Source organism: Haplochromis burtoni, unplaced genomic scaffold (assembly GCF_018398535.1).
Source record: "Haplochromis burtoni strain Fernald_Lab_line unplaced genomic scaffold, NCSU_Asbu1 Contig_133, whole genome shotgun sequence".
Lineage (NCBI taxonomy): Eukaryota > Metazoa > Chordata > Actinopteri > Cichliformes > Cichlidae > Haplochromis > Haplochromis burtoni.
The window spans coordinates 1,449,262-1,459,481 of NW_024582494.1; the positions used below are offsets into that span (position 1 = coordinate 1,449,262).

Below are 10,220 nucleotides of genomic sequence, written 5' to 3' on the forward strand. Positions count from 1 at the left end.
GCCTCCACCTCTCATTCCCTTCATAGTTGCTCCTGAGCAGCTTTTAAGAACATAGAGTCTAAAACTCCCCCCCCCCAATCGTTACACATCTCTTAGTGCCACTAACCACACAAACATGACCGAAGACAATCAAACCACTCCCCCTTTTTTGGACACACTCCTATATGTCCCCCTCCTCTGGCCGGGCGCCACTCCCTTTGTGCCGTGCGGGCCCCGCGGCAGATGATCGATGTGACAGATCGGGCCCCGGCAGCGGCTGGGAGCCCTGGCATAGCTGATGGGTTATTCATTACAGCAGGCTTCAACTGTCCTTTAAGGGCCCTTAAATGCCACAGAGCAAAGCTGTGCTCAACACAAACAACCTTTATTGTGATGGATGTGACGGCACGAGCCCGCGAGGACCTACAGGTATCCACCCTGCTGCTGGCTGTGCAACAGGATCACCGTTTACCTGAGTCTCTTATAGAAAGGTGGAGGTAATATATTTAAATGACACGGATAGCTGCGTATTAAAGTCAGCGATAGTACCATTACTCTAACAATATAATGTTACAGTGACATTTGACTAAATCACAAACTGAGGGCCCTCTTACAGTTTGCACTTTAGTTTAAAGAGCAAATCCTTAATATTATTTTTAAGCTTCAGCAAATATATCTCACAATATCATGTCTGATAGTGGATTTCATTATGAAATCATTAAATGTATCATATATTTTTATTTCATGTTTAGATTTGCTGAAAAAAAATGAAATTCAGCAACAGAATAAAATAAATTTGTACGAGTTCAGAGTGACTGGTGCGCCGTAGCGAGCAGCTTGTACCTGAATTTGAAGTTCTTCTCTTTTTTCTTGTTAATACTGAGGAAAACAGCAGTTAATAGTTCACAAAGACGAGCTTGCTCCACTGAGGTGACCGGCGTGCACACGCTGCTCGCATCGCAGCTCTCTTTGCACAGTTTCAAAGGAGTGTGTTTGTAAACAACAGTAAAGTCTCCACGATTGAACAAACCGAGTCATCACTCTGAGTTCAGGTCTGTACTCGGGGTGATGACTCGGTTTGTAAAAGTAAGACAACAACTAAATGATGATGTTGTTGTGGAAGAATCCATCCCATAAACGCACTGAAGCTGGTTGATGTCAGTCACGACTTTCACACAGGAAGAAGTAACGAGATCCACAAACATTAAAGCATTTCTTAGGACCCGTCTGTTCATCAGTCAGCAATCGTCTACACAGGAAGGAAAACGAGGAGTGTTAGCCGCTCTCTGCATGATGTGTAATCCTGAAGTGCGCGAGCAGAAATCACCACAAACTGATCTGTCTGTAGCTGCTGGGAGGGGGTTTGGGAACCACTGTGGAGAAACCATTAAACTTTGGGTGCTTCATCAGTGTCTGTGCACCTTGCAGTTGCAGAGTCATCAGCCCTAAAATCCATCAGCAGCTACAGGACATGTCTGATGGAAGTGGTTGCTGAGAAATAACCAAATATATAAGTGCTCGCTTACTTTTTCCAGCCTGCACTATAAATAATTGTGTTCACTGTGTTCAAAGACATGAAAAACGCAGCTTCTGTGTTACTGGTTTAGTTAAATAGTGTTTGCCTGGTGCTTCGATGAAGCACAGACCACATTTCAAGTGATCGTCATAAATTCACACAGTTCACAAACCTTTTTCTGAACATTGTATTCAAAGCTGCTTCTCTGTAGTCCACAGACATGTAAACACCTGCTGTGAAGAACAAAGGTGCACACAAGCACCATGATTGTTCCCTATAAGAAGTTCACACTCAGCTGTGCTGACACAGCCAGAAAGCTTTCAGGGAAACAGGCATCCATGTATTTGCCTGTATGGTGCTTCAGGCAACAGCAGACTTCAGGCAATAAGCATTTGTAACTGTATCTGAGAGAAGGTTCAGCCTGAATTATATTAGTGTCCTTACCAGACATTTCTTACATATAGTAAGGCTTCCTCTAGCTGTCTGTTTAGTCTGCCGTTGCTCCTGCGAGGGAGCTCAAACTGCTTCAGCTCTTCCCTCAGTATAAAAAGTAGCAGTGACAGTGCAAAGGTCCTGTGTGGGCTGGCAGGCTAAAGAGGAGTGATTACAGCTGAGTGGACTTTGGCCTCAGGGCGAGCAGGAGATGGACAAGGGCCAGAAAATAGTGACAAACAAGGCTTCTGCTGAGAGAGGGGAAAAGCAGCTGGAGCCTCAAGACAACCTAAAAAAATGAGCTTCTATTAACGACTATAAAAGAATGAATTATCAAAAAAAAGCATTTCTTTCACGTGTATTCACCAGTAAAATCATCACTTTCATGTGTAAATGCAGCACAGCGTGTTGTTTTGAAGATACACGCTCTCCTTCTGTTTACATCCACCTCTCGTCTAATTTTACTGTGCAGCTCATGAAAGAGGAGAGCTTAGCTCCTCTTCCTCCTTTCTGCGATTCCTGATGCGGTGCTGTGTGCGCGCATGTGTGTGTGTTTTGTTTTGTTTGTGTGTACATTGCTGAACGGTCCAGCATCGCGCGCCTCGTTTTACTGCCGTGGATACAGCTGGATGTCAATCTCAGGAATTCTATTAGGGCCACGGTCCTTTTGAAAAACCCTTAACAAGGAAATCTTTGGGCCTATTTCACGTGCCATTACACACATGACAACATAATGGGGGGAAAGGGCATTCCCTTCACTCATTTACCAGATCTTAAGATTGTAACTAAAACATCAAAACATGATGTCCTAGCACACATCGTATATACATGTATTTAAGCTAGAAAGTTGCAGGAAGACATCAGATGTATTCCAGCTTTGTGTGATACTGTTCGAGCTCCTGCATCTCTCTCATCAGGGACCTGAGCAAATGATACTCGAGTCATTAGTATTGTAATATCATTCTGATGCCATTTAGAAGGACTCCAGGGCCCAGACTCATCTCGCTTTACTCCTCGTACACATGTCACAGCAAGGATGAGTTCATGTATATATACACATCTCCCATTTACAAGCAGCAGAAGCAGCAGTCATTTCACATGTTCAGACCCCTGATGTGAACAAGAGAGACCAATGAATGACAACAACACACAAGGTCAAAGGTCAAAGGTTCGTCTCTTGGCTGCTGCCGGGAACACAAACACACACATACTCCATCCATCATCCAGCAGAGGGTAGATGAAAGAGCCTGTAGCTGCGGTTGGAGGACGGGGATGGGTGGATGCTGGGAGAGTGAGAGGGGGTGTAGAGTGCGTGGGCGAGAGACAGACAACAAAAGACCAGCACTGCCCCAAAGTTCAAAAGAGCCCTTTCAACAGAGTGTCTACCAGAGCAAGCGTGCATACGGCGTGCATACGGCGTGCATACGGCGTGCATACAGTGTGCATACAGTGTGCATACAGTGTGCATACGGCGTGCATACAGTGTGCATACAGTGTGCACACAGTGTGCATACGGCGTGCATACAGTGTGCATACAGTGTGCATACGGCGTGCATACAGTGTGCATACAGTGTGCATACAGTGTGCATACGGCGTGCATGCGCCAAACAAACATCAAGTCGCTGAAACGGCACTTTGTCTGCTGCTGAAACTGTATTTCACACAGAGCCCTGCAGCCTCCTCTGAGTGTGTAGATTTAGGAACAGCTGCTGTAAATGTATTATTCTCTGATGGATAATCAGAGCCAGCCACACTCACACAGGCTCTTATTTTACTCAACAACACACACCGAGAGACAAAACAAACATCCTCACAACTTGTCCGAGGAGAGGACTTCAAAGTATTCTTTCAACAGATAATTTGCTTTAGGGCCCAAAGTCTGGATAAATATAATAATTACCGTGAATTTATAGCTTTATATATCAAATACTTGTTTTTTAATATATATATGATTTTTTAAAATGGCCCGTCTACTCATTTCCAGCATGTTTGTTTTTGTTTCCTGTATTTTGAAACCTGTGAGTGGCTTAAATATAAATATTGAAAAAAACCAACAACTTGTGAATGTGAACAAAGTGGGTCTTAAATATGACAAACATGCATATATTTAACAGAACAAACTGAAGTGGAAACGTTTTGTTCTGTTTCTGTTGGACGACCGACTAACGTGCGTGTTTCTGTGGCACAAATGAAATTTGCATAAAAACAGACTTCCTGTCATTTTTGGATGAAACATATTCTACATGTTGCCATGAAACAATGAAACTGCCGCTAGTTTTCTTTTGCAATATGATTTTTTCCATTTTAAAAATGTTTGATATATGAAGCTACAATTTCACAGCAATCGTTATATAATAAATTTTCACCATAAAACTTTAAAGAAAATTCAAGACTGAGCAGAAAAAAGACTTTTTGAGATTAAATAAACCGTCTGTTTTGGGCCTTTGAACTGTTTTATGTAAATGCTGTCACTGATTAATGATATATGACATATATGATAAGATATCCACTGACATAGCAACAACAACAACCAGATAAAACTAGTAACGGACCTTCGGACACATTTGCTGGAAAACTGCCGAGTCTAATAAATACCTTCCTCAGAAACACTGTGAGCTCTGCAGGTGGCATCAGCTTTGTGGTCTTACGTACACAACCAGCTCCCTGTGGACAACAACCAGTTCATTTAATCTGCACGAGCAACATTTGCTTCTGTGGGTAGACTCGTACGCAGGGACCGTCTCTCTCAGGAAACCTTCGAACTACGCCTGACGTGTGCTGATGTATTTTCTCTTTTCTCTTCAAAGATCAGAGTTTTAAACACAGAATAATATTCAGTTGTCCTCTGTTAGAAACACGTTATAGTTCAATTTGTTTTTGATTCAGAAGGCGGCAGTGCTGCACAAAGAGGAGAAGGTCAGGATCTCAGTCCAGGATCCAAGCTTTAGCTCTCCAAGGAAACATTTTAGGACCTGTGACCACTAATAATGAAAAGCCTCAGCCAAACTCAGCTGCAGCGCTCTGCTGGTGTAATGGTGTCAGCCCCTGAGAGTCCGTCTCTTAGAGACGGAGCGAAAACAAGTTCTCAGAAAATGCACAGACGTGCACGATCAGGCAGCTTTAACCAAAGCAATGCTAACAGGACTATGGAGAAAATAAAAGTGCAGCTGATATTAAAGAGCAAAGGAGGACTGAGCATAAAGAAAATACTCGATAAATTAGAGGGAATTTGTTTCTTGAATAATATATTAAAATCCTTTTGGTGTGACTCGAGAGAATCGACAAATATCACAAACACAAATTTCTCTTAGCAGCAAGTTCAATTTTTTTCCTTTGGACAAAAAAGTAAATTACACAAAGATGTAATATAACATAAGAGCAAAACAACTTTCACATCATCAGCCAAATAAAATCAAAAACTGAGGTTTTTGCAATCTGAAGCTTCTAAATGTGATTCAAACTATTAGATATCATATTGCTTCTACTATTTATACTACTACGAGTATACTACTCCAAATCTGCACAATGACAATACAGAAAAATTAATATAGTGCAAGGTTTTTATTACAAGTGATATAAACCAACTAACAAAATATGAATAAGGAAATAACCCAATTTTCTATTAAATGTGCTGCAAATATAAAAATAGGCACAACCGAGGGCTGAAAAAACTACATGAATAAACAGTGAAGTGATTTTAGGTATTGCACTGACCTTTATTTAAATATTTCACACAAATCCCTGTATTCTGCGTATCTCTCTGTTGAACTCAGTTCTACTAAAATCACATGTAATGGACACGAATGAGAGGATGCATGCAGAACTACAACAATGCAGGAGGGACGGCTGCATGAGCGTCAGGCTGGGAGCTTTTCAGCCAGCTATGTTTAATCTACAAAAACACTTTGGTTGGACAGAATTTACATAATTGTAGCACTTATCACACCATCACTGAGAAAGTAAGCGGTACCCCGCCCAGTGAAAGAACAGTTGTCAAGGCAACTGAGGCAAGGGTTCAACGAGAGCGTGTCACCGGCCTTGAGAGACAATCAGGGAGGGAGTGGCTGAGGTAGCTGAGGCGATGTCAAAGCTGGCGAGAGAAGTCATCGAGTTTCTTTCTTTGAGCTCAACACTGCAGTCCAGGTATGTTTGCTCAGATCGTTTCCAGGTTTCCATGGTTGTCAGTCCTTGAGCTGCTGTGAGGTTCTCGCCTCCAAGTCACAGCAGGCGATAAAGCAGGTTAACACACGCTGTAATGGGGCCATTTAACTACAGTCCAGCTGTGGAGAAGCATCTGTAGGTCTGCTAACGCTCCACTGACCACTCAACTGACCACTGAGCACATTAAGTTTAATGAGTTAATTTACTTTGTGTGTTCACACATAAATAGCTGCAGAGCACTCGCATAAATCTGTCTGCCTCTCTCTGCTCTTTCCTCTTGCCCTCGACCTTTCTCCCAGCGAAGGACGTGTCTGCATACAATCGGTTATTTAAGGTTTGCATGTGTGTATTTTTATAAACATCCACTTCTTATTCATGACTTTAATATGAATCAGAATCAGAAAGGCAGCGATGTGCGGCCGAGTTCCCAGAGAAACACAAAAAAAGCCACTCTGACTGCCGCATAGGCCTCACGCAAATAAACACCGACTACAGAGAACTACACAAACAGACCACAAGTGTGCAGGAGCAGGTGCAGTCCTCTGTCTGTCCAGCAGGAGAAAGACATTAGTAGGTGGTCTGCTGGACCCGGAGGCTGGAGCCAGAGCGTGCAGCACTAAAGGAGGAACGCTTCAGCCAGAGGCCTCAGAGCCGATTGCAGTTCTGTGCCTCGTTTTCTGCTTTTGGTCGCAACATGCAAACAAAATGGCAACGTAGGAGATTTTATACATCGTGGATTTACAACAAACTTGTACCCTGTCTTTGTGTGTGTCTGGCTTATTCCAGAGTCAGTCAACTTGCTCATCTACTGATTCGTATATTTCTGCGTTACACTCACCAATTCTTTGCCAGTTCATTAGTTATATTCAGACTTTTGTCTCGTGTGTATTGGAACTCTTTGCTCTGATCCACGTCTGTTCCCCCACATATGTTAGAATCGCTTCCCATCTCTGACTGGAAGCACGCTCCAGCCCAGCACCACCCTAATCATCTTCTCTCCATCCAGCAGCTCCACACTCGCTTTACCCAGGTTGCCCAACTGCCCAGTTCACTACACCTTCTAGTCAGCTCCTCACCAAGCTTGCAGCTCTTCCCACAGCAAAGTCATCCCAAACTTCAACCGTCCCAGGAATCATGTCCTGGAGCACACGGATGTCTTCTAGACTAAAATGATGGATCAGAAAAATCATTATTGTTACAAGAACTTAAGAAACTCGATCGCTGCTTCATTGTAAATTCTATTCAGTAGGATGGGTCGGTGAAATGACAAATGCATGCAATGAATAAAAGGCTGAGAACAAGCAGGATTCAGAGATGTCATGATACAAATAATGATAGAGATCCATTACACGGGCAGATAAAGAAATCCCGGCAGAATCAACAGACTGACAAATTCCTCTGCAGAACATTTATGCTGTCCGTCACTTTGCCAAGGCCACTAACACACTGAGGGATGGCTGTATCCAGGCAACTGGGCGGCAAGCATCAGCAGTCTGTATCTAACCACCATCAACCAATCACAAGCATCAATTTCCACCTTAGCCAATCATGACTGATGTCAAGTGGCTGCTGTGAAAGAGCCATTATCATGGCCAACCTGCTCAGTATAGCCCAAATGTATAGGCAGGTCTAGGAGTTTACAACACAACCGGCACACTGCATCAATCCAGACGAACTGAGGGGCTGTCGAAGATTATATTAATAGAAATGCATACTGCAGTTATAGCTCTGCGCCAATCATTCTGACCGCTAATCTGTGCGTTTGTTTTTACGAGCCTCCAGTACAAACTCCATTAAAAACACACACAGCTTCTCTGCAGTTCAGTTATTTCTGCTTCAGTATCCAGAAAGCTTTCGAAACGAACCCACTGTTGCAGAGTGTGGTCTCAGCGCTGACGCGACAGAATATATTCACATGTATAACACAATGAGATTTCCACTCGGGTTGGTGGAGCTCTGAGGATCACAAACCCGCACGAGAGATGACAAAAAACAAAACACAACTCTCTTAGACGGTTTGTTATTGAGGAAGGGCGCAGGTCAGATTCGGTGTATGTCAGCACACCTGCTGACAGAAGCACCTCTGCAAAGCCCGACGATGTTTTCATGTGGTGTAGGTGAAATAGCGTTTATCTCACAGATTCCCGTCCTCGCCTCTCTCGCACACGCCATCAGCTAACTCACTCTGACAGACGTAAGTTCGGGCAAAGCAATCTGTTAAGCTAAACGTGGCTGACGGTTTCTGTGATGTCTGGTTCTCCCTCTTTGTTTGATCTTGCAGGTACAGAGGAAGCGGAGCCTACAGGGACGCCTCGTCTGCTCAGTCTCATTGGCTTTCTCTCTGATCTGCTGTGATGCTGCATAACAATACAAACGGCGCCAAAACACAGAGGTAGGCGTACCTTCTGTGTAACTGTGATCAACAAGCTGCCGTCTTTCTCTACATATGTTTAATTCTGGTATTTGAAAGGATTGTTCATCGAGGTTTCAGTTCTACAGCCGCGCTCTGAGAACTTGTACAGTGTTGCTTTACTCAGTCGGTTCTCCTTATTGATGGCGGATAACACACTGCACTTTATTTACACTAAAAGCAGCTGTGACACTTTGCAGACAAGCCCAGCTTCTTCCACTGGTCTCAGATGTCCACTGCCAAGCAGCCACTCACCTAACCCTGCCACTACCATCAGGGAGAGAGCATTATAGTCGCCACACGCTAGGTGTGCTGCTTTCCCGTCTGGTGTTGCGCCTTGAACCACACTACCACCACATAACACTAAAAACTAAGTTTATAAAACACAGTTTAGTTTACAGTAAAGCGGTGGTGCAACTGGAAACAGAAGCCAAAAGGATTCACCTTAACAGCTCCTGCCTCTGTCTCCAAGAACAGGTGTGACCTGAGATGAGATGCAACTAAAAAATGTAGCTGAGACAACAGCTTGCAAACGTTTAGCAGCTAACATGTAGTGTTTTTAAATCATTTGCAAAAGTGGACACATACACAGTCCAGGAGCGACCACAGAGACGGACTCAAATGACCAGCTCGAGGTGACATCCCTCTGTCTGGACTCACAATAAACACTTCTGCATGATGCAAAGATCTGATGAAACCAGAAAAACATATTTTAGATTTACCTGATTACTTCATGGTTTCATCCTATTAGATTTGTAAAGAATTACAACCAAAGAAACGTGCAGTGAGGTCACGGGGAGCTAGATAAGTTGGGCAGGTGAACTGTGTAAAACGCCAGCTCAGCAATTCTCTTAATCTTGAGCTTAAAGCCATTTGGATCAGACAGGAAACATCAACTGAGTTATAAAGAGTCAACGCCGTACACCGCTGTAGGCGTGCGTGTGTGTGTGTGTGTGTGTGTGTGGAGTGTGTGAGTGCGGCTGCACACGTGTGCCTCGGGTTTATAGATAGAAGCCACTGGACTCATAAAAACAAGATAAGTGTTGTGTCAATAGTCCAAACTGAAGCCATTAATCTAACAGAACAAGAGCTCAGGCTCCAGCACTGTAACCATGGCAGAAGCAGGCTGGCTCTGTAGAGGTGGATGAAATTCAGTAACAGAGGGTGCAGAGAGGTAACGTTATAGCCAGCACACAAACAGCAAGGATGTTGCTGTAGATTTAAATTCATCATCGCCCATAAGACTAAATGTGACGGGCCGTTATATATCCTCAGAGCTGTGCAGTATGGCCCCTTTGCATGCTATTTGTTTTGCAGCATACCGCGGCTCTTCTCAATTTCAGAGGCAGCATCAGAAATAGGCAGCGACAGTAATGGCAGCGGTGCACCCGTGTAAAGTCCTGCATAAACACTATTGATCTGAACGTTCTGCTGCGCTTGATCTATTGTCAGTTCTGACTGGAACACACATATACATATATGCAAGAAGGACAAACTCAAACTGACGTGATTAGTGGGGAAATTGTACGGATACTGTGTTCACAGTATACTCTTTTATGTGTGCAGTCTTTTATTCTGAAAAGAGTCTCGCAGGTCTATCATGTTGCAGGTAAATATAACAACATGCTATTATTCACACTTGTTTAGGGCTGTATGCCTAGTCAGCTCAAGGACAGTGAGCCAAGGTGTGTGTGTGTGTGTGTGTGTGTGTGTGTGTGTGTG

At 43.6% G+C, this 10,220-nt stretch overlaps 1 protein-coding gene across 1 annotated transcript in view; it reads left to right on the top strand.

The window, feature by feature from the left end:
* Positions 1 to 10,220, top strand: part of ndnl2 (necdin-like 2) — a 16,369-nt gene that overhangs the window by 652 nt on the left and 5,497 nt on the right. The gene's annotated exons all lie outside the window — the stretch shown is intronic.